Source organism: Ixodes scapularis, unplaced genomic scaffold (genome assembly GCF_016920785.2).
Source record: "Ixodes scapularis isolate PalLabHiFi unplaced genomic scaffold, ASM1692078v2 ptg001708l_1___fragment_3__unscaffolded, whole genome shotgun sequence".
NCBI classification, from domain to species: domain Eukaryota; kingdom Metazoa; phylum Arthropoda; class Arachnida; order Ixodida; family Ixodidae; genus Ixodes; species Ixodes scapularis.
In genome coordinates this window covers 55894-82905 of record NW_024610188.1, presented here as the reverse complement: position 1 = coordinate 82905, position 27012 = coordinate 55894, and the positions used below count along the sequence as shown (strand labels likewise).

General features: G+C 46.8%; 1 pseudogene; it reads left to right on the top strand.

Moving 5' to 3' along the window:
• Positions 1-1627: 1627 nt before the first annotated feature.
• The window catches only part of LOC115330138, a 41395-nt pseudogene continuing 16010 nt past the window's right edge, over positions 1628-27012 (top strand).

The following is a 27012-nucleotide window of genomic DNA, read 5'->3' as shown; positions in this document are numbered from 1 at the left end:
CTGAGGTTCGGGACCGTGAAGTTCAACGTAAACGTACGAAGGGAGCGGCGGAACCCGACCTTCAAGAACGGGAAGCCGCGTTGGTTCGTGAACGTCGGGCAGCAGAACCTGAGGTTCGGGACCGTGAAGTTCAACGTAAACGTACGAAGGGAGCGGCGGAACCCGACCTTCAAGAACGGGAAGCCGCGTTGGTTCGTGAACGTCGGGCAGCAGAACCTGAGGTTCGGGACCGTGAAGTTCAACGTAAACGTACGAAGGGAGCGGCGGAACCCGACCTTCAAGAACGGGAAGCCGCGTTGGTTCGTGAACGTCGGGCAGCAGAACCTGAGGTTCGGGACCGTGAAGTTCAACGTAAACGTACGAAGGGAGCGGCGGAACCCGACCTTCAAGAACGGGAAGCCGCGTTGGTTCGTGAACGTCGGGCAGCAGAACCTGAGGTTCGGGACCGTGAAGTTCAACGTAAACGTACGAAGGGAGCGGCGGAACCCGACCTTCAAGAACGGGAAGCCGCGTTGGTTCGTGAACGTCGGGCAGCAGAACCTGAGGTTCGGGACCGTGAAGTTCAACGTAAACGTACGAAGGGAGCGGCGGAACCCGACCTTCAAGAACGGGAAGCCGCGTTGGTTCGTGAACGTCGGGCAGCAGAACCTGAGGTTCGGGACCGTGAAGTTCAACGTAAACGTACGAAGGGAGCGGCGGAACCCGACCTTCAAGAACGGGAAGCCGCGTTGGTTCGTGAACGTCGGGCAGCAGAACCTGAGGTTCGGGACCGTGAAGTTCAACGTAAACGAGACTTGACCTTCCCCCCCCCCCCCCCCCCCCAGGGCCGAAGGGCGGTGCCATTGGTACCCCTTGGGTGCTGCCGGCCAGTATTTGCCCTGTCCAGTGGCAGCTGCTTCAGGGGGGGGGGGGGGGGGGGGGCAAAACACATGCCTTGCCCCCCCCACTCAAAGAACTGGGAGGGGGAAGGGGGCGGCAAGCGGCCCCCTTGCCCCCCCCCCCCCCCTCCGGTTGGTACGCCCATGTCAACATCTTTTGCAGACTTTTGGTACGGCGCATGTCTGCCAAAGAGATATAAAGCCTGAGCTTGGAGGGGCTGAATATTTATTAAGCTGGTATGTAATCGCGTGACATCAAAAGAATGGACTTTTTTCCAGTAAGCGTCTGCGCACGCGCAGACCCTTTTCCCTTGACCTTGACCGCCCTTTCGCCATTCTTGGGGGGCACTGTTTTCTTGCGACACTGATCTGTTCCTATGGGAGAAGGCGAGTCCGGTTGCCCTCCATTTGTAGTAGGCGGCGAAACCGTCATGAGGCACTCCTTACTGGAAAAAGGTCCATTATGATAGGCATGCAGGTCAATTTAATAACAGGCCATTTGAACCTGTCAACGAGTCAGATGGATTTTATGAAGCAGCATTTGCCTCGTGATCTTCTAGCACTTAGAGCAAGCGAGTTTTAAAGGCAGTACTAAATGTTTCTCTACTTAGCTAATAGACATTATCCTTATAGCTCCTAATAATATAGGACATGTGTTCATATGTTCTTCTACATGCTAACTGTCACAGAAAGTCAAGGAGTGTTAACTTCCTCAGCTCGTCAGACTGAGCTTTTGACTGTTTTTTTGCGTGATGTGCTCTGGGCATTGTTAGTGTTTGGCAGATTCTGTCACCGCACAGATTGACCATGAACATATGTTAGTTAATGTACAACCTTTTTTTTTTGCAGGGACGGAATCCGAGACAGAATCTTTTATGGCCGTATGTGTGGAGACGGTGGAGAAGTATGGCCTTGAGGACTTTAGGACACCAGTCTTCATTTTTGAAAGGCTGTGTTCTTTGATCTACCCTGTAAGTGCTCATCTTTCCTGACTGAACATTGACCTCTAGTGTACCTCTCCTGGTCATACACTGCTGCCCTCTGCTCTTACACTTGCACTGTAATACTTGTCAACTAGAGCATGTAAAACTTTTACAAAAGTTTTGTAGCGTGAGCTACACTGGCCGAGGTTGAGCAGTTTCACGTGGCTCGCATAATGAGCCGTGCTCCATGCTGCGCATGTGCGAGGAGCAGTGACGTCGTGCGGCGCACAGCTGGTGCGCCGGAGCCGCCGCCGCCGCGCTTGCCTCGCCGGTCTGCGCATTCCAGAGGAGTGACGTCATAGCCGCGGCAGACGCAGTGGCGCCGCCACGTGCCCAGCTGTGCGCCTCCATTGCGCAGTAGCCAGTGGCAGTAGCCAAGTCTGACGCTGCACTGGAGCCGCTTGATATCGCCTCTCATTTTGTGGGCATAAGCTCACGCTAACGTATATCGTGGCATAGCCGAGCTAAGCCACTGCAATTTTTTTATCCTTTATACTTTATGCAGCTTTGTCAGCAAATTGCACCATCACAACTTTATTATTTTGTACATTCTTATTGCAGTTATGTCCTGCTTAGCTGCTTGCAGTAACTACCGTAATATCCCGAGTCATCGCCCACGCTTCTGCCATGTCTCGGTGGGTGAGCACGAAAAGTTAAAAAATTGAAGGAAAAAAATGCCCATAATTTTGTGTGTATCTAGTGCGGCTGCAGAAGAAAAAATGATTGCCTCTCCACGTGGTGAACAATGTCGATTGGGGTGAAGCTCTGGTGGTGCTGATGATACTGATTTTGTTCATAGGTAGTCCTGATCGTGCTGTTTTTTTTTTCGTCTATAAACGTTGAGCCGATGCATGCAAAGTTTAACGCAATTATATACGCATTTGACCGCAGCGCCCTCTCCTATATAGACGTTGAGCGGCGAGATGCGACGTTTCATCCATGACATCCCCAGCTCTTGACTTACTACGACATCTCAGAGCCCCCTACTCGTCCCGCAGTTGTGACGACGGACTAGAAATCCATTGGGGTCTCCCCAACAGGTTCAACAGGTTCGCAAACATTTCTTTTTTTAAGAAGACAGATGGGATGGCAATCAATGTGAGCACGGATGCTGGACAAGGCTAGACCCTAAGGAGCTTCGCCCCTAATACATTAAACTCAAAACTCGATTTAGTTTTATTGTTAAATAGAAAAAAGGCTCACGAAAGAATGTTTTACTGTCGCGAAGTCTGCATACGCGCTAGGAACACCGCCGATCTGCATACAGCGCGAACGTTGGTTTTGTGAAAGCACGTCACCACTATGTTCTCCCAGTTAGTAAAAAAAAAGAAAGAAAAGTTCTAAAAAAAAATAGAAAACGAACCAGGCGCAATGTGCGAGTGTACCCGGAAAGCGACTATAAGCGATGCTGGGAAAGAGAAAAAGCCGGTGATGGCGTTGGCAAATACTTTGGCATTGGGCCAAGTTGGGCGCCTTGTCAATCGCAAGCTATTGCGCAGCTTTCTTGTTTGGTGCATACATGCGTGCGTTCGTGCACGGCATGCTGTCAATGCGGGTTGAGGCGGTGTTGCTACGTAGCGTGGACAGAGCTCGAAATTAGACGTTTTACAAACGTCGGTGTACGGCATTCTATCAAAGCTTTATTTACTCGTTGGCTTTGTCTTAAACATTGCAAAACCGCCGTCGCGACGTGCCAGGAGAAGAAGCGGGTTCGCGGCGACCTTACTTCGGCAGTGACAGACTTTGACCTTACACTTTGCGGTTACATTCTAGGATATGGGATGTTCGCTTACCTCGCAATCTTTGAATGGGTTACTGCTTGTGTCATCTTTCCTACTTTTTTGTTTTTTTGGCCTGGACGATTTTTTTTTTTTTAATTAAAACAAACTTTTATTTTCTTATTTCCATCGTTCTCTTTTCGCTCGGATACATGACGACTTCGAGGTCGCTCGCAGAGGAAATACGTAAACAAAGAGAAGTATCCTTCTCTTCTTTGTTTTATTTTGTCATGTAAGTCCTCCAACTATAGGGTCTGCGGCCGCATTTCAGGTAGGATGAATGTTCGCGGAGTCAGCGTTGGGGTATTTGAAGGGGTGGGCGATGACTTGGTTTTTTTTTAGGGGCGAAGCTCCTTAAGGTCTAGCCTTGTCCGTCCGTCCGTCCGGCGTCCGTGCTCACATAAAAAGAAAAAATGTTTGCGCAGTCGACATAATTCGAACCTGTGCGGGGAGACCCCAATGGATTTCTAGTCCATCGCCTTAACCACTCGGCCACGACTGCGTGACGAGTAGGGGGCTCTGAGATGTGGTAGTAACTCAAGAGCTGGGGATGTCATTGATGAAACGTTGCATGTAGCCGCTCAACGTCTACAGTCTAACCTTGATTTTGACCAAGGTTTTGGTCTATTTTAAAAGGAGTATGTTGTATGCAGGTATGCAGTTGAGTCAATGGTATGTAGAGGAAAACCAACCGAACTTCACAGATCGGTATGCTATATCCAAATGTCTGTTGTAACTGGGTCTGTTGTAATGACCTTAGACTGTATACAGAGAGCGCGCTGCAGTCAAATGTGTATATAATCGCGTTAAACTTTGCATGCATTGGCTCAGCGTTTATAGACAAGAGAGTGCTGCGGTCGAATGCTCAAATGCGTATATAACCACGTTCCATACCACACATTCTCTTTCTGACATGGACCGTTGACTTAAGCGGTGGAGATGCGTTCCCTCAGCTCCTAGCAGATCCAAGCTGATCCGCTAAAAGAACCACAGGCTCTGCATTTCACCAACCATAAAGCAGTAATAATGAAGTCGAAACGCCACCCGGAACTCAGCACTACCTATGAGCAATAAAAAAAAAAAAATCAGCACCATCAGCACTACCTATGAACAATAAAATCAGTATCATCAGCACCACCAGAGCTTCGCCCCAATCAACATCATTCACCACGTGGAGATGCGGTCATTTTTCTGAAAATCGATATTGGCCCAAAAAGTGGGGTGGGCGATGACTCGAGGATGGGCGAGAACTCGGGATATTATGGTAGTCCTTTTAACGTGAAACATTCTTTGGCTGGTTGCTCTGCATTTCGTGAAACCTGGTAAGCGTGGCCGCAAAACTCGTTGCTGATTGGTTAACGGGGGAGGTCATGCAACCAGAAAGGCAGGCAAGGACGAGCTCGGTAGGCAGGGAGGAGCTCCACCACCTGTACGCATTGAGGGAGAGGAACTCGAGAGTATGGAAGGCTCTGGAAGATTGCCAGGTTTATCAGTGCGATTAGCGTTAGCATCGCTTCATTCTAGGAAGAACTACCAAGGCGATTGTGTTGCATATGTAAAACTCAGAGTATCGCTAAACGTCTCTGATGCTAGAACGTTTCACGTATGCAACACAATTGCCTCGCAATTTGCCACGCATTTTCTTTTACCAAACTGTACTGCATTAGAATGAAGGTGCTTATGACACTGAGTGATATTCTATTGCGTTGTCTCGACATTTTAAAGGGCAACTCCGCTTTATTTTTGGTTTTGAAAAAAACAATGCAGTCCTCTTCAGTATCGACTACGAAGACCACACGTGAAATGTTACGACGCAGTTCTGTCTAAATGTTTCTTAAACGGTCCGGCAAACTTTGTAACTCGCCAGGTTGCCAAAATCGGCTGACTTGAGCGGGCGAATTCAGGCGCAACCAACAGCGCAGTCAAGGCTACGGCATGGGCGGAGCCAACATTGAGCTAAACGTCATTACCATGGCCCCCTTTTGCTTGTTTTCATTTCTCCGGGGAGCGTAGCGCATGACAGCAACTTTGCTTCTCGGCGCTCAGCGCTCTCCACGTGATTGGTGTAACACGCCTGCGCAGCGCGTTTCTTGGGAGCCGTCCGGCCGCCCGCCGTGGTCCCGCCGTTACTGCCGTCTTCCACGTCACAACCGCCGTCGTCGTCTCACCGATTGTGATTATTGTCTCTCGGAGTTTCGTCCACACTACGGACACCACGTGCGCAGACTTATGCCGCAGTTGTGCAGACGTCGTCGAATGCCGTAGACACCAAAACATGGCGAAGAGTGCGGTGCAGACGATACGCGCGCCTGCCACACGCCCGCCCCAATCTAGGTGGCTCTGCCCAATCCCGCCCGTCGTTGGGCCGAGGATCACGTGACATCTCGTACCACGTGATGGCCATGTACTTGGCGACCTGAGGCTAATGTTGCCGGGCGGAGCCAAAGTTTCGGTTTCGATTTCCGCTCGTGTTTAAAATTAGATTTAAAAATATATATCCAATTTTTCGCGAAGCAAACGACGTAGTGTGTTTTACTAGGGCTTTTTAATTCGGAATCAATCATTATCCCGAAATCTTCAAAATTGAGCGGAGTTGCCCTTTAAAAGCCGCCGTACAGTTCGCGCTTTCCACTTTTTCTGCGTTTCCTCCTCTCCTGCCCTCTTTTCCTTCCTTCACCGCCTTCCCCACCTGTTTACCGCCCTCCCCAGAGGGGACAACATGGAGAATGGATTAGGAGACGCCTCCGTTAATCCGGCTTAACCCGCCGAAGAGGGGGCCTGCTGCTTGACTAAAAATTATTTCGCTCCTCGAAAAAAAAAAAAAAAAAAATAAACAAAAAAAAAAAAAAAACGCCGCGGGCAGCGACCGTATGCGCTTTGCCGGATGCGCAACGCTCCGTCCGCCTTGAACAAGCTTGTTTGCATTGGACTAACATTTTTTGAAGTGCGGCAGGTTTAGTGTAGGTCCTATCATATGGTCCTGCAATACTTCCCTGTGTGCCACAAGCTAGCCAATAATTCAAGAACATAACGACGGCAGCGTAGTCAAACAGTGTAAAATAAAATGTATATAATATTTCTGAGAACACCGTTGTCTTCACTGCTTGGCTTTCAAATTCTTAGCGCTGCCAATAATCGTAATCAAACTATTTTTATGATTGAAGACAACTCGTCGTGCATCTACCCCAAGATTACGCTTACGTGAAACATGATTCGGCGCGGGAGCGGCTCGAGTCACCGTAAACATTTTTTTTTTTTTTCAATGTGGATTTTGCTTTTTTAACTTAGCTGAGGCACCACTGGCAGAACACGAATCGCATACTTGGAAGGTATATACCGTCTGAAAACTCATATAGCTGGTTCAGTGAATGCAATACTAGCGCATTCGTTGAAGCTTGATTTGTTGATTCGAACTTCAACAAATCACACGCACCCATTCTCCCTATTCCTGTTTACCCAGTCATAGTCGTTCCCTCACGATGCAATACGAGTACAAGTAACTGCAGTTTATGCATTGTTGACGTTAATTGGACAGCCATGATCACACGGTTTTTAGAAGCGCTATAGAACGATCACAAGCGTCGAATTCCGGTACACTGATTCATTTCTGTCTCACCGCCGTGACGCCACACGAGAAAAGCGATTTCGTTCTGTCTGTGAAATTAGGAACACAGAAATCAAGCTATAATCCCGGTAATAAAACAAAGCGAAATGGATCTCTGCAGCCAATACCCAACCGTTTGCGAGGTGACTAGGCGAAAGCATATATTACCTCCGTGCCTTTACCCTCTGCACACTGCCAGAGAGAGTCATACAAACTCCTTGGAGCTATTGTCAACACGATTGCGTTTGCAAGCCTCTAGTTTGACTCGGCTGGGATTCGTCCCTTTCATAGCTCTCTATGAAACGAGAAAGGTAGATACTTTTCTACATTCGGTGGGATTGCCCGGGGCCTCCAGTTATTTACGGCCAAAATCACACTGGAGGCGCTTCAGCAATGTTCACTCTGGTCGACACACGTGCACACTAAAAATGCCAGTCGTCTGCCTTCCCAAAAAATACTTGAAGAGCGAATCATAGAGACCGACGGATAACGAGGCCGAAATTATGCTCATACCTCAAAAAAATTATAACACAAATTTGGCCTCGTCATTCCCAAGCTGGTTGCCGGACGAAATTCTCTATGCGTATTGTAAGCCAGGGTTGGTAATAGTAACATAAGATACGTACGGCAGAATTCCCTGCCATAAATAAAATGATTTGGCTAACGCTAATGTAACGCGAAAGAGGTGCAAAGAGTTTTGCAAAAGGGAGCGTAAACCGAAAAAAAGAAAAAAAAAAGACAGAAGAAAAGAAGATGTAATAATAATAAAAAAAATCTCTGGCGACGTGGCCAAAAAAAAATTCTGTTCATGTGATTTTTATTGTCACGTGACCGAACAAAAAAAAAAATAAACGAAATAAAAAAAGAACACGAGAAAAAATCATCCCCTGCCCGGTTTCGAAGCTAGGCCCTCTTGATCGTGAAACTAGCGGGCTATTCGTTGCGCCTAGTTGCGCCGAAATAACTTTTTTTTCTTTCTTTATTGCAAGTTGCGCCAACATATAACTCTGCCTGTAATGCTCGCGCATTTTCACATCATAGGAGAAAGCTTAGGTGCCTTCGTAGTTTTTCATGCATGTGTTATTTTTATTTGTGGCAAGAGTTCACGTTCCAGAATGCTTTTAGAGTTTTGGAGCAAAACGAGTTTTCTTCATCCCAGTCACCTTCTAGAGCCAGTAGACCGCACTGGGTCGTCTAGCTAATCAAGCAGCTATTTTCAAATTCTCTGACGCGCCCGTCCTCGCATCCGAGGTCGCCGTTTGACAAGCTTATCTTCCACCTGGTAGCCGGAACCCCAACGGCATGTTCCGTCCCCACTCCCTCTCGAGAGGATGGCCTCGCCCCGAGGCTAATCCCCTTCTCTAGACACCCTTTCCACCCAACGCTGGCCCTTTCCCTCCCCGTCTCCAGCTTCGGGAGAGAAGGTTCTTCCCTGCAGAACGTCCCGTTTGTACAGCGGCCTTTAAGCAGGGAACAAAAATTGTTTTGATAAACTGAACAGAAGGGCATGAAAGAGCTTACTGTTGACAATTTATGCAGTGTCAGTTTGGCAATGCACAGATTCTACATGTTTCAGTTTTTCCTTTCCACGTCTTACTACCACTACTTTTTAAGATCGGAGGAAGAGCTCATTGTCTTTAATTGTTTTGTGCTCATGTTGTTGTTGAGTTTAAAATCAGTGTGGAGTCAAGTGACCTGACCCTTTCTTGTGGTATCCTGTTGCAGGAGGAGAATGACCTCGGGGAGTTTTTTGTGACCCTGGAGAAGGACCCACAGCAGGAGGACTTCCTGCAGGGTCGGATGCTCGGCAACCCATACAGCTCGCACGAACCCGGCATGGGGCCCCTGATGCGGGACCTCAAGAACAAAGTCTGCCAGGACTGTGAGCTCGTGGCTCTGCTCGAGGACGACAACGGCATGGAGCTGCTTGTCTGCAACAAGATCATGAGCCTAGATCTCCCTGTCAAGGCGAGTGATCTCCTCTCACCTCTCAAGAATTATGGAAATGCAGAACATGAATTTATGTCCTCTGAGCACACCGCTCTATCATTTACAGTCGCCAACCGATTTTTCACAAGCCGATAATTTGGACTTGTTCGATATTTTGGACCTAAATGAGGAACTGTGACCTACCCGATAGAAATAGTGCATATTCACGACCAATGTTTCGGACAGCTTGGAGTCCGAAAGTTTGATTATTCGAACAAGATCGTCGCTAGCGGTCAGCGGGAAATACCACCGAAAAACAGCCGTTTTGAATTCTATGTTGACTGCACGTGGATTGGCTTGATTTGGCAGCGCTACTTAAATACTGCTAAGTCCTACTGCTAGGTAACACTGTACGGCTTTTTTACAGCAGAGCTGTTAAGGACTAGTTTCCCCTGTTTCGTGTCTGTCACCAAATAAATGTTGACACAGAACTCTAGATAGCTACCGCCATCTATGAGCAATGGTGGCAACCAGACAACTGGCTTGCCGGTTGTCTGGCTGATGTTGTTGCTTATAAATGGCAGCAATCTTTCCAGCCTTTCCACTCTGGTTTTCACCAGAGTGGAGACGTTAAATTTCTCCCGGCGTCGTCCTAGAAGTCATCCGCGAGGTCGTCGTAGACGTCCGAGAGGTTGTCCTTGAGGTCGTCCTAGAAGTCATCCTTGAGGTCGTCCCAAACGTCGTCCTTGAGGTCGTCCTAGACGTCGTCCCTGGGGTCGTCCTAGGCGTCGTCCCTGAGGTCGTCCTAGGCGTCGTCCCTGAGGTCATCCTAGGCGTCGTCCTCGAGGTCATTCTAGGAGTCGTCCTTGAAGTCGTCCTAGACGTTGTCCTTTAGGCGTCGTCCTTGAGGTCGTCCCACTATAGTACAGCTTCGCTGGTCTTCCTTCTTCACCAGAGTGGAAAGACTGAAAGTTTTTTTTTTCTCCAGCTGCATTGAAAGTTTTTTTTTCTCCAGCTGCATGTCATTATCATGATCATTCCTGTTTCCATTTTGCTTTGTTCATTCGCCACTGCAGTCATGGACTTGCGTCTTTCATCTCGATCTTGTCTCGGTGAATCGTGTTTTCGGACTACGCTGGCTTGCACGCCATTGCCTCATCTGTTCTTCAGCCTCTGGATGTGTCGCTAAGAAGCGCAGAAAGTACTACTCGACCATAACATTAAAAAAGAAGGCAACGATTCTCAAGCTAACAGAAAGTTGCCGAATGCAAACGGAGGTGTAACCTAAAATAAGGCGCGCAGGCGTAAGCTGAAGCAAGGCACTATTTATGGCTTTTTTAAGCCCGCTTAGACGCCATCTAGTAAATGCATTGAAAACCGCATTCACTTTATTTTCCCCCCCTTTATTTAAAAATCTTTGCGCAGTTAAAACATAATAAAGGCAAGTATTTTAATCTGCAGATTTTTCGGACTGCTCTATTATTCGGACGTTTTTTCGGTCAGCGACTGTAGTCAACGAATTTTATTTGCGATCAGTGAAGAAAGAAAAAAACAAATAGCAGTGGGCACCTTACCTATACATTCCACCTGTTGATGGATCCGATTGATGCGTTGAGTTGGTGGGGTCAGCCTGACTGGTCGGTTGCCAGGTCCAGTTGACGGGCTCAAGTGACTGCTCAATTTGATGGGTCTGGTTAACGGGTATAGTTGATGTGTTCAGGTGATGGGTCTAATTGAGTGTCTGGATGATGGGTCTGGTTGATGGGTTGAGGTGATGGGCCCGATCGATGGGTCCAGTTCGGGAGGCACTCACTTGATCGAATGACGTTTTAGCGAACGCCCACGTTTCATCGAACGACACTTTAGCGAATAGTCGGACGCCGCGAAGCGGCGTTTTCGGGTGGGCCAAGTGAGTTCATATTTTTGTAATGAGTTGCCGCAGACTGTCGCCGCGAAGCGGCGTAAAGCGCAGCGCGACGGATGGGTTAACGCGCGCCCCCGTTATTCGCTAAAACGACCATTCGCTCAAATGTCGCCATTCGCTAAAATGTCATTCGCTCTTGTGATATGGACCCGTCTAGTTCAGAGGCCTCAAACATGCGGCTCGCTGGGACGCGTCCCACAGGCGACCGGCTACGAGTCCCGATTTCCATGTCTCGAGTGCTACAATGGCATGCGCCATATTGGTCTCATCTCTCCGATTCATTTTCACTCGAAAAGCAGCCCTACTCTTTTAACGTATTCACATAGTTCATACTTATCTGTGTTTATGTACCCTTTGTTTCGCATTATTTTTTGCTTCCCAGCCTTTTGTAATGCACAAAGATTCTGCTGCTAGCCTGCAAGCGCGAGCTCTTCGTTGAAGAATGCATCTCGGCTTCGCGAACTCTCGATCAGCAGGAGCAACTGCCAGAGATAAAAGCTACGAGCTCGGGATCCTCGCCTTCAAAAATATTACACCATTAGTATACAAGTGTTTTAATAGAAATCGCCAGGAAAGCAAGAACTATCAAATTAACTGATTGTATTTCCAGAGACATCTTAAGCTTGATTAATACCTGAGCGAACTGAGCAACGAGAACAACAGTGTACTTGCTTTCTTCTATAAAATGCCGGCAGTTTGGCGTGGTGGCATCATTTTAGTTATTGTTATTACATCAGGTGAGGGCCCAAAGTAGTCATTTAAACAGATCAAATCTAAGGATATCAAAAAGCATGGAGCACAAGATATCTTTTTTATATTTTAAACCCCCCCCCCCCCCCCCCCCCCCCCCCCCGTCTTACGGTGGCCTTCGACCTTTCCGGTGTGTGCTATCTGGCTCCCACACTCAAATGAGTTTGAGACCACCAGTCTAGTTGATAGATCCAGTTGATGGGCTCAGGTGACCGGTCCATTTGGCAGGTTTAGGTTTGAGTGATGGGTTCCCCTGCTGGAAATGGGCGATGTGAAATGAGGCCAAAATTCACATTGAACCAATGTGCAACTGTAGGTCCAGACACATTGAGCAATATGCATTTATGAAACAAAAACCTATGTGCACCAATTGGTAATCCTTTAGGGAATTCACATTGGGCTGAATTGGTAATCCTTTAGGGAATTCACATTGGGCTGATTGCATTTATGAAACAAAAACCAATGAGCAGCAATTGGCAACAGGTACCCCAGTGCACATTGCATTGAGGGTATTTATGGGGCAAAAACCGATGAGCAGCAATTGGCAACAGGTGCTCCTGTGCACATTGGGTTGATGGTATTTATGGGGCAAAAACTAATGAGCGGCTATTGGCAACAGGCCCCCCTGTGCACATTGGATTGATGGTATTTATGGGGCGAAAACCAATAAGCGGCAATTGACGACAGGCACCCCTGTGCACATTGGGTTGATGGCGTTTAGGGGGCGAAAACCAATGAGTGGTAATTGACAACAGGTGCCCCGGTGCACATTGGTTTGATGGTACCCAGTCAACCAGCAACCGTCTATTAAACATCCGAGAGATGTGTTGTTCGGACATTTAACATATCCAGTGGATATCTGCTACGATTCATCCAACATTGAAAGTATCTACTGTGCAGTGCAAAATGGTTCCCCAGAAAACGTACCACTAACGCAATCTGGTTGATGCAGCTGGACATTGAGGACCATTGTAGGATGTTCAGCCTGATCCTGTGGATGTACATACCTCAGAAATATTACCTTTCCTGGTATAGGGACCAGCCCTATGCCAGGAGTGCCTAAGCAGCCTTCATTTTATGCTAGCATATAGCGTGTAAACTGTCCTACAGAAAAATTTAAACGGATAAGAGTCCAATTCTTTACAAAACAAGAGCTCAGAGGGCAGATTTGCTGTATGGCCCGTGCATGCTCTCAATGTATACCCAAATGGCGCATTACAGATGTATAATGTAGCAATCAGGCCCGCAGCAGACATTCTTTATATTGAAGTTTTTTTTTCACCATCAAGCTCAGAAGCTTTACCACAGGATCAATGCAGACGACACTGACAAGGAAGGCGACACTACTGATGCTGACTCGTTTTAGTGAGGTGGACCTCGCCACATGCGAGAGAACTGAAATACTGGACACAAACATTGTCATAAGCTATGACGAACGGCCCTGAGGAATTGACTACTGAAGTCTAAGGCTTCAGTAGTCATATGCTCTAGTGACGAGGACACCAGAATTCCATGAGTATGCTCTAGTGACGAGGACACCAGAATTCCATGAGAGCTGTAGCACCGACTGCATGGCAAAAGATGCCGCTGCAGTCTTGCAGCGTAACTTTGAACGTGAGTAGCGTACTAAATTCCTGCCCAGCCTGTCAGGCATGCACATCCGTTCTGTAGAAAAAGTTGCAGTGCCAAACAAATTGCCATTAACTCTTTATTGTTACTGTTAGACAGACGAGCAGTGCTTGATGCTTTTATATATATATAAGTATAATTTTCGAACAATGCTGCAGAGACAGCATGAGGTTTTCAAAATAAAGTATACTTACTGAACAATGCAGGATACTTTGCTTAAAAAAAATGTCTGATAAACATAATAAAAAGCTCAGCGCATTCAAGGCCCACTTAAGGCAGTTCACATCTCTCTCTCCTGTGGTGCAGAATGTTCCTGAAAAGCAACGAAAAAATGTTACGTTAAAGATATGTGAGCAGTGGTTTACCATTCTTTGAAACAAAACTAATAAAACAGTGAAGTTCAAAGTGAAGTGACTCAAATATGCAAGAATTGGAACTGATGTAAATAAATCAAGTATTTTATGCCTTGTTTTTAAAGCACATTCATGCTGGATGTGTGTACTGTATTGCCAACTTTTGTTTGTTAGATTTACATCAAATATCAGTGTTCTTAAATTCGTTGTCTATGCATTCTTTTTAATCCATAATAAGGTACTATTACATAATGAAATTTTTCCTCTTAGAGAAACACTCCAAACAAATTTTTTTTTTATTTAAAATTATTCAGTAGTGTTCACACCTGTAGTATTTGCTCTCAAATTAAACCAAAAAAGGTGTCACTGGCTTCAATATTTAAAGCATTCAAATACTCTCATATAGAAATTATGCTTTGAAGAAATTGCACACCATACTTACTGTTCTAGAAAAGTTTGATTTTTGTGCTAACATCAGCTTAATAAGACCAGCTTACCATTTGAGATGACTGATGTTAGGCAGGTGCGTGGCGAAGTTAATCCGTGACCATGGTTTCTACCTTGAAGTCTTCACATTTATGGCAGCTCTGCACTGCATCTGATAAAAGAAAGCAACAGAAGTATGGCACCAACAATTCCATAAATCTGGTTCCATGTGAAGCGATCTGCACTACTGTTCCAGAGATTACTTACTTATGATGCACTCAGCAAGGTGAAGGTTCCTGAATGTCAACTTTCTCTTACGTCCTTCCCACAAAAATTTTCGCCCCAACTGGTCAGTCAGCAACCGCTTCGTGATCTGTCTCGTACAGGAAGCATAACCAGATCCGCAGACTTTGCTGAGCTGTCGAACATAAAAAAACATCCACATAGAAACCGCTTAGTGCAATCATAACTATTGATTGGATGTTTCTGTTTATTTTTAGTCAACCTTGGCAGGTGTTTATCGGCATCCATTTCTTCATTAAAGGACACATGCAAAGGAAAAAAACATTTTTTTTAAACGGCTTAGATGGAAAAAGGACGCCATAAAACGATTTTACAACGAAGGAAAAAAATTTTTAGAGCTATATTTACGGCGCAAAACGAATTCGTAGTTGGCGCCTGCGGGCACCGCGGAAAAGTGGTCTGTATTTATCACGTAAGTGGTCTGTATTTATCACGTGACCTGTCTTTATTTATCACGTGGTGCTTGCGTTCTTTTGGAAGCTTCCTATGGCCTCTAACAGTAACTTATTCATCTTTGTTAGAAGTAAAACAAAAAACTAAGATGAATAAGTAACTTTTAGAGCCCAAAGGAAACTCATGAAAAAGCGCAAGCAGACGTGATAGACCTGTGCGCCAGTCAGACGACGGCGGCGGCGCCCCGAAGCAGACGAACTTGTGCGGCGGCGGCGACGGCGGCGTGGAGAAACGCGGTGAAGCGGCGTTCGCACAACGCTCAGCGTGCGGCGGCGACGCAGCGCGGCGGCGCGCGGGCCTACCACGTGACCAGCGGCGGCTCCCGCGAGCGCCAACTACAAATTCGTATAGCGCCGTAAATCTAGCTCTAAAAAAATTTTTTCTTCGTTGTAAAATCGTTTTATGACATCCTTTTTCTATCTAAGCTGTATAAAAAAAATGTTTTTTTCCTTTGCATGTGTCCTTTAAATGTGCTGCAAAAATATTCCAAATGCCGGGAATCATAATGATAAAAAAAACTGCACAGACTTTACTCAACAAGATTAACAATTTAATCAAACGTTTCGTCTCCCATGTGGGAAACATCGTCGGTGAAATTTTGAAGCAGGAATGAGCGAAAGAAACTTCAACAGTCCTATTTAAGCAAGTCCGCATACACATTGAGGAGGGGGCCGCAGCTGGAGTTACAAGCTGATGAGTCATTTCGGATGAACCATGATTCTACGAACCTGCTTGGACCCCACGTTTGTTGACGCGCCAGAGTGGACGCATTCTCAAAGACGAAACTGTGTCCCGTAGTTCAACAATGGTCTACGAGTTCCGTCTTTGCTCTTGTCGCATGCGTGGCCTTTGCCATGTCCCTTTTGTGACTTTCATTTAGCTTTAAACAGCATTGAATCATCAATCCAATTCACACATGAAGTTGAACAGAACGGTGCAAAGCCTTTTCTGTATGTTAATGTGTTCCGAAATAGTACCGGTCGCTTATATACAACAGTGTACCGCAAAGCTGTGATACAGGCAACCTCTTAAGCTTTAACTCGCATCATTCTGTCGAACATAAAAGGGCTGTCGTAAAAAACCTACTACACCTGTCCGAACGCATTTCTTCTAATCCTCAATTGCGCGCTTCTGAGAAAAAAGTCAAATTTGGGGGATTTACGTGCTAAACCAACGACGGGCATCTGGCATGCCCCAGCGGAGGACTGAGGATTAATTTAGACTACCTGGGGATCTTTTGACGTGCAACCGAAAGCTCGGTTACACGGCGCCTGCTCCGCAATAAGCCTCCGCCACATGGGGATCCGTAGGCCAGCGCTCTCGCCTCGGAGCCATCGAGGCGGCTTGCGCGCTTCTGAGGATGCTGTTATTGTTGACCTGCTGATGAAGCGGAATTATCCGAAACGTTTTATTGATAACACGCACAAACAGATGGGACAAAGAAGTCAGGATAATGGACAACTTAGGACAGGGCAAGCAACAATACCCTATTTGAGAGGTGCTTTTGAGTCCATTCGCAGGGCCCTCGCCCCTTTGAATATCCGCACAGCTTTCAAACCCCACCATAAACTATGTGACCTCATTTCTAAACCTAAAGATTACACCCCCCAGAGTCCCAGTGCGGTGTTGTGTATAAAGTGAACTGTCTAGACTGTGACACATCCTACATTGGGGAGACAGGCTAGAAGCGCTGCACTCGCCTAAACAAACACAGCGAAGACGGAACTCGTAGACCATTGTTGGAATACGGGTCACAGTTTCGACTTTGAGAATGCGTCCACTCTGGCGTCTGAACAAAGGTGGGGTCCACGAAGGTTGGTGGAATCATGGTTCATCTGAAGTGACTCATCAGCTTGCAACTCCAACCGCGGCCCCCTCCCCCGATGTTTATGCGGACTTGCTTAAATAAGATTGTTGAAGTTTTTTCGCTCATTCCTACTTGAAGGTTTCACTGATGATGTTCCCCGCATGGGAGACGAAACGCTTGATTAAATTGTTAATCTTGTTGAGTAAAGTCGGCACAGTTTTTTTATCATTAAATTTGCTACTAATATTTATACCTGCTCTTATTGAGGCACTTCCGACATTTAAACTGAGGAATTTTGATGTCTTTATCTCAATATGGCGATTGGATTAAAGATTATACCACTGGGCACGGGCTTGAGCTTACCCGAAAGCCCAGGCCTGGGATGGGCTCGGACTTTTGACTGTGGGCCCGGGCCGGGCTCGGGCCAGCACGTTGATTGGCCTGGTTCGGGCTTGGGCCAGCTGTAATTGACCATGATGCTGAAAGAGGCCATCGTAGAAATCGGCGTCTCGGTTATCTCAGCAACATCAACTCCAGAACCACTAGACAAGTACCCATGAACGTAGGCCCACCTTAAGACAGTGGACGGCAGCATCGTTAATCATGAGGTGAGCTTCAGGTTAATCCCAGTGGCGTGATGTTTTTGCTCGTGGTGATAAATAGCGGCAAACCAAAAATAAACGGACATTGAAGCGCTCTGTCAGGAATTAAAAACGGGGGACTCAAAAACATTAACGCTAAACAATCTCAACCTAATTGATCATGAGAAACACTTATCTCTCTCGAATAATAGCTGGGAAGCGCTAACATAGCGGCAATGATGTAGTGTGGAAGCTTACAGGCCTAGTAAACAATTATACACATACTGGGGAATTCCTGGCACATATTCAGGTATGAATACATGCTCAGATCTACAAAATATTTTAGGAGAAGATACAAACTGCAAATTAGTAGTCTTTCTTAGAAAACACATTGACGTATCTTAATCACAGTGCTAAAACCCATAAAAACACTTGATTACAATTATTTTAATAAAAAAAAGTTCTGAATATGTACATGACACCAGCAGTCATAACTTTGATTTAGTTCACCGCAAGCTATATTTCTCTGGCAGCAAACGAAGACAAACCTTTTAACTGTGCAGTGAACCAGAATTAATACAATACGACAAAGTTTCCGTATACCACTTTAAAATAACCACAAACAACGCTTTTCAGATCAGTATGTTTTGCTATAAAAGGCTTATTATAAAGCCATAGTCCTTACAGTATATTATAAAGCTTTTAGTCTTGCTGCATCCAGTTGTGGCTTTGCTTAGAGTTTGTGCGGTTTGAAGGTCTGCCGGTTACAATTCGCCAAGGAGGCCATCTGTGGCGGAGATAATTACCAAACCTTACCGGATGAACATTGATTCCCTCTTCTATTTGAGAACTTTCGTGTGTGAAGTCTTGTTGAGCCACATGCCATTGCCAATGCACACATAGAGGACATAAACTTCAGTTCATCTTTGAAGCAGCACTATGTACAGGAAATTTACCAGCGCAATATTCGTGACTCCAGCAAATCGACGCCGCGTAGCGGCAGCGCCGAGAAGCTCAGGCGAGGAGGTTGTCCCAACTCTGTCGTCTGCTATCGCTGCTTGGTTCTCGTAGGCAGCATAGAAACAAACATTGTTTCCAGTAATTAATGATTCCACCGGGTCCTTCCTACGCACTGAGTAGACGAACGTTTCTAGGGTCGAAAAATCGCTTTGCATTCAAATGTAACACCGATTTTACGCTGCAGTGCAGGAATTTGTGATGGTCCGCATGCTGAACAACGAAAACGACCTTCTTTCGTCTGAATTTTGCCTGAGCAGCGCGCCATCTATAGTTCGCTGGAGTCGCGAATAACCTGGACTGGGATTGAAAACAGGGGTCCTATTTGTCAACGGCATGCCTCAAAATTAATTTTGTTGATGAAAAAAAAAATTGTAGCAATATTTACGCGGCAAAATGCAATTTGAGTTTGGCACAAACAGAACCGGTGTTACTAGCAGGTATCCTTCTATTTGAATGATTCGACGTGATCCCTCACCCTCCTCCTCTTCTTCATCTCCTCTCTCTCCCCCAACGAACTAACAAACAAACGTGCACGCACGCACGCACGCACGCACGCACACACATACCTCTTCTCCAAATAGACACAGACTGCGCCACGCCTTGACAGATATAATTCATTCTAACCTTAAGCCTATCAGCACAGAAAAAATGTTAAAACACATAACCTTTACCTAGTTTCTGGGCATATGAAAACAAACACACGGCACCCCTATCAATGAAATTCCTTGTACTTGTGGCGGCATAACTAAAGAAAATCTAAAATTTAAAATACGTCTTATGAATTGCTTCGCAAGCGCGAAAATGAAATTACAATTACTTGTCTCATACAAGCTTCCTCCAGCCCTCCCGGGCAGTCACTGGGTTTCCGCGTCACTCTGCGATCCTGAAACAACCGGCGCCGAGAGTTACTCCCACATATTGTGCTTAAAGCTGCAATTTTTAACTTAAAGGAGATGGTCACTAGACTGGGCACAACGCGTGTGGAGACTAGAACTTACCAAACAACTTTAGGATCCGCGCCTTGAAGAAGTCCGATTCCGTTTTGTCACAAGGCTTGACGGGCAGAAATTTGAGATGATATGTGGCTCATGGTCGTCCTAAAGACGTACGCTTGCATAATCGTTCGTAAAATTCCGGCCGCTCAACTGGTCTCGACTCTGCAACGTGCTTCAAGCGGTTAGACTTCCCGCGAACGTTGCTTCGGCAGCTTCGGTTCTTCTTCCACGCTTCCTTGTCCTCCGGCCGGACCGTTCGGTTTATCACGTCGGACCACTTCCTGACGCAGGGGATGTATCACGTGACTATAATACTTCGTATTTTAACTCGTTTTTGTTTGCTGAAGTAAACGAATACTTAAAAAATTTACTTATTGACCATAATTTAGCAAACAATTGGCATAAATTGCACTTTGAAAACTTATTTTGGTTTTATATGTCATGCGGGCGTGCATGCGGGTGATCCCACCGTTCACTCTATTGACTCCAGCTCACTCTATATTGTCACGTGGTGTAACCCGCAAGCCCGCAAGTGTGACTGATGCACTTAAGAAAATAATAAACGTTTCTAAAAATTATGGTATTACTTAATTGTCAAATGTAAATACTGAATATATATTAAACTTATAACGGAGTAATTTTTATTTGTCATTTTAATTAGAAAATTGCATTTGCTGCGGGACTACGTCGGTGCGAATTTTAAAATTTGGATTTGAGACACGTAGGGTGTCGCGCTGTGCGACCATGAACCCAAACAAAAAAATATACTTGGAGTCACTAAGTATACCCAGCTTGCCAAGGACAACAGTCCTGAGACGAAGTTGTGTCCTGAAAAATGCTACAACAGGCCAGGGACCAGAACCGACGTCGCCGACAGCAGTTTCTGTAAGCTCGGTTGTCTCGGAACACGGTGAGACAAAAACTCCCCGTGAACTAAGTAGTACCAATGAAACCAGAAGCGGTCACAGTACTGAGCCAGTTAGTGAAGACACAAGTGATAGAATTGTGAAAGTGACGGGAGATTTGAAGACCAATTTCCTGTCCAAGTTTCCGAAAAGGCTACTGCCAAAGACGAATGTAACGAGTCTGACGTACCCTGTTTTGGCTGGCCTTCATTTTAATTGGACGCAAAATGAAGGGCTTTTGAATCTCGAAAACTTCATTGCTGGAGCGTACACTCTTCCCGGCATCAAGGAAAACTACAACATTGGGAAGCCAGAAGCCAAACTAAAGGCCCAAACTGCCAACAAGCGCGTAAAATGCCTTTCAAAAAGGAACTTCCTTGCTCAACTACAAAGTGGAAAGCGCTGCCTGACACTTACTGTGCGTGAAACAAGGTGCAATCATAATTTCGGGAAGGTCATCCTTATTTCGTGTGTGTGTGTGTGTGCGCGCATTTTATGTGTTTTTTTTTTAATGACTTCTATGGTGTTATTAATTATTGGATGTTAATCGGCACTACCGGCTTTTCTGTTAATAAAAAGCATGCCCACGATAGAATGTGCACGTGATCGGCCGCCCCAGAACGAGCGCGTAGCCTCTGCTAGGGCTCAAACAGGATACGTTCACATGGCAAAATGGAAGCCTGAAGTATCGCATTTTTTCGCCAACTCCGCCAAAGTTTTAAAGTCCCGACGTCGGAAGTCGGAGAGCTTTAGACCAATCGTGAAAGATGATAATAGGATTTTTGAGTCAGTGTTATTCTGTTTTTGACCCGGTTTTACTCTGATTTGCTCGGTTCTGGAGCGAAATTTATACAAAAACGAGAACGTTCCACTCCGAAACCAGATAAAACTGAATAAAACGGAGCAAAGTCTAATGTGAATACATAATCCAGTTGGTGCAATCGTTTACGCTATTACTGTTACCGAAACATCCTGGAAAACAAAAGGACAGAATACACCGCTAAAAATGCAGAGTTCCGATGATACCTGAATTTTGTGGCTTGCCTATATATAAATATTCATGAATCGTGTGCATACTATGTGCACACACAATGTTCCCGTTCCCCATAGTCTTTTCTTTATGTTTTGCTGGCAGCCGCATGTTTTATAATACGAAGGAGGACAGTACGTAATCAGAAAATTCTAAAACACGTGACAAAAAAGAGTTCATATTCACTTTATTAACTGAATGTTTTATTTAATTAGTGTCTACATGGCCCAACCCAAGTTATATAGCTAAAAAAAAATGTTTATTTGACAGAGAGGAACCCATCGGGCACGCACGTATCTGCACGGAGGGGGGGGGGGGGGGGGGGGGGGACCATGGGACCCCCCCCCCCCTCCTCCCAAACCTTTCATTTGGTGGGGGCTCCTTTCCCCCCTCCCCCTCATGCAGTATTTTGTCACGGGCGAATCAAAATCCTGGCTGCGTGCCTGCCATCGGGTATATTTGCGGCAAAAATGATTTTCCTGTGCTCAAAACATAAAACTTTAGTGTATAACAACTCTAATTTCTCCACTAAGCATAATGTTTAACCTGATAGATGCCCACTTAATAGATTTTATGTTCTGTATTCCCAGTCGACCATTAAAAGTTATCGATCCGAAATGCATTCCATCTCACCAATGAAGCTTTCAGTTTAACCAGTACAACTTGTTATTGATCCTATTGAAGGACCTATAGGCACTTGTATTCCGGACCAGAAAACATTCGTGTTGTTCCCATAGAAGTTTCTACTTGTCCCATAGAAGTTCCTGCTTGTCCCACAGAAGTTCCTAATGGTACAAGAGAAGTCTGTATTGGTACGATATAACTTGTTATCGGCCCAGTAGAAATGCCCATCGGTACGATGAAATCCTAATGATCGCATAAAAATCTCTATCGGTCCCATAGAATATTTTTGGTGTGCTAATTTGGCGATTGAGCATTGTCACTGCCATACTGCACCGAGTTCACTTCTCTGCAGTGCATGGCTCTTTGCTATCTCCCGTACAATGGCTCTGCCACATAGCGCCACTGGCTGCAATGAGCGGTAATGAGCAAACTGAGTGTCGTGCACATTGACATAATTGGCATCCTGGCGCTTGCCCCCTAAAGTTGACTTTCCCTCAATCGATTCTTTGGCCTTCCCCCGTGCTGCGGCTTCTCTGCAGCATTTCCAGTTGCACCAATGTGCAAAACATCGGATTTTCTCATCGGCGCCAATTGCACATTCATGCTCATAGGCTTTGGCTATGCATTTCAATTGGAACAGGCCTGCCATTTCCAGCAGGGTCGGGTCTGGCTGGTGGATCTAGTCCATCAGTTTGTTTGGTAGACTCAGGTGATAGGGAAGTTGACAGGTGCCACAGTTTCTGTCCAAAGAGTTGTGACAGTCCTGTGTCCCATGCAGGATGTCTACCGTAAGGTGTGGTGCCCCGAGAACGGAGAGGCAGAGGCAATGCGGGTGGTGTACCGGATGCGGGGCCTTCTGGGCGATGCCACCGAGGAGTTTGTGGAGTCCCTTGAGGCCAAGGACAGCCAGCAGGTGGACGAGGAGGAGATGTACCGGCTGGCCAACGTCATGGGTTCCTGCGGGGGCCTGGAGGCCATGCTGAGACGCCTGGCCTCCGTCGAAGACCTGGTGCGCGCCAGGCCGTTGCTCGCCGTTCTGCTCAAGCTCTTTGGCCTCTGCGTCAAGGTATGGCGCGTCTGGTTCTGTCTTGGGCTACTATTATGCCCTTAATTTCTGGGTAATTCGGCTTCTTGTTTTGAGGCGTTCATGTAATCAAATGTTGAGCACATGACAGTATGGTAAAAATCTGCAGTTGCCAGTTTAATGTGATCCTGATGGGAATATTTTTGAAGTGCCTATGTGCAGTCAGGTTGCAGAGGCACCTTTAACAGAGTGCCCCGTCTCATTTCTGGGACAAAGTGCTAGCAGAAATGGGGGAACCAAGCACAACAGATGCTGATGCGTGCACGGGAAAACAAGATGGAAAAAATCCCTTTCTAGCTTTGTCCAAGGTCATTTTCGCCCCTGGCAAGAATCAGTGCAGGAAGGTAAAAAGGTGAAAAAGAGGGATTGCGGGACAAAAAAGGAAGAGCGGCCTTGGTTGGACAGGTCTCCGAGTCGCGTTGGCTGCCAGTTTTTGGATGCAACAGCGGGTAAGGCAAACATTGCAAACGGGAATCAATACATATACCCCTACAAAAATTTATCGGGACTGGTGTTTGTGAATGGCCGAGAGATTGTGTACGAAACAGGATTCTGGAGTAGTGGGAAACGTGGACCGTGTGAGCTGGCGTTAACATAGTCACCGGTGGCATGAAAATGGCAGGAAGGAGTTACTGACCTGCCTCTGATGCACGCTTTCTGCCTTCGATAATGTTTCGGCGATTTCGTAAGCCTCGTACTGCTCGTAGCTTTAGTTTCATCGTTCTGCCCGAAACGTGGAGTGCAGCTCATTACAGTCGTGGCGCACGCATCCTCAGGTGAAGAGCAACCGTCGGCGCCTGCTGGAGCCCTCGCTGGAGGCCATGGCCTGCCTGCTGGGGGCCCTGCGGCTGACGCTGGAGGCGGAGGAGCCCCTGCTGGCGGAGCAGCTGCTGAGCACGCTGGAGGCGGTGCTGGCTGAGGGGGCGGCCCGCACACCGCCCATTGCCCCCTCGGGGGTCACCCAGGGGGACGTGACCTTCCTGCTGGCCCAGGTGGCCTCCCCCGTGGTCAAGGGCAGTCCACGGCTGCTCCAGCTGCTCATGCGCGTTGTGCCTTTCCTCACCCTCACCGACGAGGTGGGTGCCCAACGCTCGCTGCACGGCCCCTCGATTCATGCGGCTAGTTAAATGGGTGGAAGATGGTGCGCACAAACTTGTGGCTTCTGTGTCTTCGCTTCTCGGCTCCGTCCTTGTTCTCTTGTGTGACGTTTGTTCGCCGTGCCCCTCTAACAGTCCCGCGTTCGGCTTTCTTTAGACGGCTCTGACTCGCTGGAAGCGGTAAAGTGCCAAGTTGGGCAAGTTGGCAGACATTGAAGACAGTGAACAAATGGCCAGGACAAAGAAAGGGTGTGAGAAAAAAATGAAGAGAACACTAGGAAAGAGTTTTCTGCCAGGCAGAAAAGGATTCTCTAGGTTGGTCTTTAGGCAAGGTGCCTCATGTGGGATTTTTCTTCATCTTCTCCAAGTTTTTAAGGAACTGGCTCAACAGCTTGGAATGTCCTGATGTCAATTAATTAGCATTCCTCATTTAGCTTTTTACTGTACAGTGTGGAGGTGTCATTTTGAAGCCTCAATCGCGAGTATAGAGATAAACTTGAGGAAGTCATGGAGGCTCATATCTTTATCTGTAAGTGACTTTTGTTCAGCTGCAGCACTAAAATATTTCAGATATGACAACAAAGGATGTTGACAGACACAAAAATATGTTTAGGTCACATTGGACAGAACAGAACACTAACTGCTATATCCATGTTTGTTATTATGTTGAGCTCTGCATTTTGTACAGCTTTTTATTTTTAATTCTTTGTTTATCTTGGCATATTCTTTGTGAGGGCTAGGAAGCGTAAGGACACAATGGAAAGAATAAAAAGCACTTTAGGGACAATCGGACTAGAGAAACAAGTAATCGAGGACAGGTAAGCACCAGGGAGAGAGCGGGGTGCAAGAGTGTGTGGACGGAAGGACATGCGTGGAGGTGACTATTGGAACTGGAACAGTAAGGAGAAGAGTTAAGCCTATAACTTGTTTAGGGTGTGTGGGCTTGGGATGGCACGTCAGTGCAGTAGTCTGCAAATGCAGGTCTGGATCAGACCTTGAGGAGAATGTCAAGACCAGTAAGAGGGCACGGGTCTTTTTGCACATGTGCAGGCCAAGATGGAGGTCCTGATCGGGCACTTCAAGCGGCAGCTCAACTTCAGCCGCTTCGACCTGGAGCACACGGCGGACGACGACGTGCAGCTGGAGTGCTTCTGCAACCTGAGTGCGGGCATCGAGCGCAACGACAACGGCAACCGGCTCAAGCAGCTCTTGGTGTCGCGGGGCATCGTGCAGTCCGCCATCCGCTACCTGCTCGTCTATGCGCCTCCGGCCAAGTGAGACTGCCGCCTTCCCTCCACCGGTGCTGGCCGTTCATGTTGCCATGGCTATACTTTGCTGCACTGCAACTTGGCAAGGAGCTAGTGCTACGACCGCTTCGAGCCAATCAGAGTGACGGAGGCGTAGCATGTGACAGCTTTTAAGACATAGTACAGTGTAGACCGCATATAACGTATGTCGCGGGAGTCGCGAAAATCCGCACTTTAAGCGGTACCGCGCTATAACCAAAACATCAATTTTCAGGCCAAAATGCATGCCATCAGACAACTTACCTTTGTAAAAGAATTTATTTTATGTTAGATGAAAAATAAAGCTTTAGTTTGAGGAAAGTCTTTATTTCATCAGACTAGTACACTTCTCTCTCAAGTGTGTCACACATTTTGAAAGAAATGAGCGACTTTTGCCTGGCGCAGCCTTTAAACAGCGTCGCGGGTTGCGGACGGACGTTGCGAGCGTTCAGGATTGCTAACCCTAATCACTTTTCTCCGGCGATGAAAACGCATGAAAATTCGCATCCTTTATACGGTACGTGCCAGTAATACCTTCAACTTGAGCACAGGCATGAAATGCTGCAAATAAGAAATCGGGGCGATGTTCGAAAACACAAATGCTTAGAAAGCACCACTGTAGTCGAAGTAAACAAACACGACGACACGGGCGTTTCTGCCGTCTTGAGAGTGCCGCAAAACATCGCCGCACGAGTAGGTAGATCTTCCCTTCTAGTACGTGCTGGGTTATCATAGCGACACACAACGAAAATTCAGTCAAGGATAACGCTTTTACGCGGAACGATGAGCTTCTACGGCCGTCTACGTCGACGATCCAAACCGACGCCATGTTTAGAAGCAGCCATGCATAGAAGCAGCCGGCCCGCGACCGGCATGCAACGCGCGCAAACACTTCTTCTCGACCTGCGATTGGTCTGTCATTGCGGTTGTTTTCCAACGCAGCTGAGGGACGCACGCACGTGAACAACACGTGCGTGCATTCCTCTGTCGCTACGGGAGCTGAAGTTCTCCCAGCTTCTTCAAGCAACCTCCTTGCCCCGCAAGTGCCGCTTGCGGCTCGCGCTATTATCTAGTGTCGCACAGGAAAGCGCGCTCTCTGCGTCGGTCAGTCGGCGCGGTCGCCGGGTTGTTCCGAAAACTGCACTATAACCGGTATTTTCCTTTGCGCGCCTGCATTTTAAGCAGTATGTAATTACATGGAGTTCTGTGGGAGGCAAACCAGTGGTTTAAAAAAGCCGCGGTATACTTGGTCCTGCACTATAAGCGGTTACGTTGTGGTCTATACTGTAATTACAGGGGTGAGAGTGTCGCCCATGCAGTTGGAGAAAAGGGGAAGAAGGAGCTCCCCTCTTACCCAGACCCTCTTTTGTTTGTTCCAGACATTCTTCTTGTTCCTCTGCAAGATTAGCCCCACTCAAAATTTGTACAAAAGCGGCTTTTCTCTTTATCTCTCTCTTTCTCGTCCGTGATTGTGACAGCACTGCACACAACTAGGAAGGTAGAGAATTGTCGCTTGCCTCCCTCCGACATGCTGGTTGGCTCTCTTGTACCATAGCCTTTGCTGTGTGTCGAG